This window comes from Myotis davidii, unplaced genomic scaffold, assembly GCF_000327345.1.
Source record: "Myotis davidii unplaced genomic scaffold, ASM32734v1 scaffold902, whole genome shotgun sequence".
NCBI classification, from domain to species: Eukaryota; Metazoa; Chordata; class Mammalia; order Chiroptera; family Vespertilionidae; genus Myotis; species Myotis davidii.
The window spans coordinates 2,722,076-2,725,825 of record NW_006293951.1 but is presented as its reverse complement, the minus strand read 5'-3'; the positions used below and the strand labels follow the sequence as shown (position 1 = coordinate 2,725,825).

At 40.0% G+C, this 3,750-nt stretch overlaps 1 protein-coding gene and 1 pseudogene across 1 annotated transcript in view; both read right to left on the bottom strand.

The window, feature by feature from the left end:
* LOC102773441 overlaps positions 1–533 on the bottom strand; it is an 8,874-nt pseudogene extending 8,341 nt beyond the window's left edge.
* Positions 1–3,750, bottom strand: part of DENND5B (DENN/MADD domain containing 5B) — an 831,092-nt gene that overhangs the window by 807,524 nt on the left and 19,818 nt on the right. The window lies entirely within an intron of this gene.

Here is a 3,750-nt window from a genome sequence, read left to right as displayed (position 1 = left end):
GCTTGGCAGCATGAGCAGCAGCTCATCCCGATCAGTGGAGCCGCGCTCCCACTGTGGTAGCGCACTGACCACCAGGGGGCAGCTCCTGTGTTGAGCGTCTGGCCCCTGGTGGTCAGTGCACGTCATAGTGGCTGGTTGACCAGTCGTTCTGGTGGTTCTGCCATTCGGTCACTGGGCTTTTACTATATAGGATGTACACTAGTATATGTACATATACTTTGGGCAGTTTTATAACTTTACTCACCGAACAGCAGTTCGTTCTTCTCCACAGTAACTGTTTGTAAATTTTTTAAAGTGGTGACAGGTACGTAGGTAACCAACAAATAGAGCTTGTTTGGTGAATCTCCATCCTCATTCCATGTTCTGGACAACTGCATCCAGATACAGTATGGGGCATTCCTTATTCCTTTGGCCGAGGCAGCTTTGTTGAGCCTGGTGTCGATGCATATGTCTGGAGTTCCCATCTTCTTTATGACAAATTTCTGGGTGTCTCTGGGTTCCCAGGGGACACCCTTCTTGAAACCCACTGCCATTTTGGAATTTCTATTTATTCTTTTAAATTGTTATTTATTGATTTGAGAGAGAGAGAAACATTGATTTGTTGTTCCACTTACATGTGTCTGACTGGGGATTGAACTCACAACCTTGGTGTATCAGGACAATGTTCTAACCAACCGAGCTACCTGGCTAAGGCCGATGTGTGGTCCATTTTAAATGAAAGAACCAAATAATTATAGTATCCCAATTATTTCTTAGTTTCATGCAGCATTCAGCTTACAGTTGAAAATCCTCTAAAGTGAACAGTATTTAGGAGGCTGTTTCTTACAAAGCCTTATAAGAAGTGACTCTGAACAATGAATAGCTCAACCTGCAGGAGAAAACGACACCAACTGAAAATAAAGAAGTCTCCTTTGAATCAAATGGCAAATCTTTTTGGGCAGAGAGTTTTGTTTATGTAAAGAAATTTGAAATAAATGTAATGATATTTTTCCATTACAGAAATTATGTTCCTGATCAGTCAACCTTTATAAATTAAATTAAGTAACATAATTTTTTAAATTAAAATCTTCTTTTAAACCCCAAATACCCTGTCACGGTTGAGAAAAAAAATGAAGCAGACTCTTCCTTTGAAAGGATTTCATAAAATTTCTTACAAAGCCCAATGTTGAGAAAAATCCCAATCTTGATATGTATTAAAGAAAAGCTTTTAAGGAAATGCATCAAAATGCTGATCATTTTTACATGGTGGTTTTTATAGTCATTTAGTTATTTTTATTGTTTAATGGAAATATTTGGAAGAGTTAACTAGAATAAATTAGAGATTTTCTCAGAGTAAGCATAGCAGTTAAAATTAGTTGCACTTCATATTTTAAATATACTTACAAATATGTTCAACAGCGTGTATATCTGAAATTGCTATAGTTTTTAGGAAAAAATGAGATAAATGAGGATGCTTTTGTTAAAATGGTTGTGATATATATGCTTATAGCATATGACTGTGCAGAAAAGCATCTGGAACAAGTACCCCAAGATGGAATAGGGGTTATCAGAGTAAGCTGAATTATCTTTTTGCTTATTCTCTTAAAAAATTGTTTTGCAATAAACATGCATTACTAGTTTATAAAGTTTTTTTTTGTTTTTTTTTTAAGCAAGCATGGAAGTCAGCATTTCTTCCAGCTTTTAGCAGATGAAAACCTGGTGCTGCCTGGGCACAGGCAGCCCTGCTCTGCAGTGACAGACAGTGAAGGTAGAGATACATGGAGAGAATGTAGTTGGGTGCCTACGGACTGACCAGTTAGAGTAGACGCCAGGACTGCTGACTCCACTTCTGTTTTCAAGAGGAAAACTCCACGTGAGCTCATTGGAATAGTGTTGGGATTTCAGTGACTACCAAGTTTACATAGTGAGGGTAAAAGTCTGGGTGATAGACAGGCAAAGAAGAGATCTAGTATCGGTATCGCTGGGCCATTATCGTCCACCCACCCTGGAGAGCAAGGAAATAGAGAAGTGCAAAGAAATGGTAACAATTTTTTTTCACTTAACTGCTAGTCTTTCAAAGGTGTGCCTCCCTTTTCTAGTTTCCCCCAGAAAGCATCTAGATTGTCATGACCTCTGTAGGGTGCCTCATTATCTCTGGGGCTGCCAAACGTCTTCCCTTTGAGCTCCACTCTCTTGTCTTGGAGAAACTGTGGTATCATGATAAAGTTCATGAGTCCTGGGACACAGCTTCCTGACTCAGGTTCCTCAAGTCGGGAGAGCACACTTGCTGCTTGACTTATTTCAGAACTGTCCCCAACTCGCACTCCTTATATATGTCCCTGACCCGGCCCCATGGTCACTTCTTGGTGCTAAGCCTTGTCTTCATTCATTCCCTGCCATTTTTTATTGTTTCCGTTTGTTCTTTCAACAAAGGTGGGATGAACACCTACTTTGGGCTGGGCCCTGGGGAGTCCTTGTAAATAAAAGTCCCTATCCTCATGGAATTTACCTTCTAGAATAGAAAACAAAATGGGGGGAAAAGAAACATTTGATATAATGTTGAGCAGTGATAAGTGCTATTAAATAACAAATAGATCAATGTGTTTTCTTTTGCTTATAAAGTACTCCGTACCTTGCAAATACATTTTTTTCTAAACCATCTTTTTTTTTTAATTTAATTTTTGTCATCATCATTTATCCCCTCTATGTTCTTACACACGCGCGCGCGCACAAACACACACACTCACACACACTTCCCCCCATCACCACACTGTTGTCCACAAGTGTGTGTCCTCTCTCTCTCTCTCTCTCTCTCTCTCTCTCTCTCTGTAAATTACCTTTTTAAAAGTAATTTGCAAAAGAAAAAAAAACCCTGTCGAATTAGAAAAACAACACTGACACACAACTTTAAGTAAAAATTCAAAATTCATGGTAACCTTTATAATATCTAGGGAACTGTCACCTCTTTACAGATGTATTTTGTGTTCCAGAGTCTGTGACTGGTTAGCTCTGTTGTTAACCCTGGTGCTGTTTTAGGCTTACATGATAAATTTAATCTCCAATTAGGATAGGTCATTTGAGTCTGTGACACAGACTATATAATCCTGACAATGTCCAGTCACTTCATAATAGAAACCACATGTTGAGAAGGAGTTTCCACAAAAGGTGAAAGAGAACGTGGAAGGAGCGGGGCTGGCGGCACTGTCACTCAGAGCGGACCCTACAGGGTATCTTTGGGCAGGTATAGTTGCTGTCTCACCTGGTACTTCAGTCACACCTCCCGCTCTAATCTTTGTCACATGCTACACCTAAGGGTTGAACCCAGAAAATTTTAGTTTGCCATTTCCTTCTGTAAAATAAATATTTGTTCTTGTCCTTGCTGCTCTCACCCTTTCTCCTTTCCCTCTGAAACCAGTAAGAATGAGAAAGAACCCTCCCTCCTCTGACATTCATTCTTATTATTTTAGAACAGAAGAGATCTTTGGGGATGATCTAACCTAGCGCCCTCATTTTGTGACTGACGCACAGGACCAGAGAGGGTAATTGGCGTGCGTGTGTCATATGAGTAGCTAAGCAGGGACTGTTAGGGTTTGGCGGGTGATGTGGGCTGTGGAAGAATTCACAACTAAAAGAAGAGATGCAGAGCGTAAGTTTATTTTTACTTTCTAAGAGGGGGAAAGGCCGGTGCATTGTTAATCAATACAGGGGCAAAAAACAAAAGGTGGTTTCCTCTTTTAAAGGGTAATGGCTGTTGCTAAGTGAGAAAAAAGG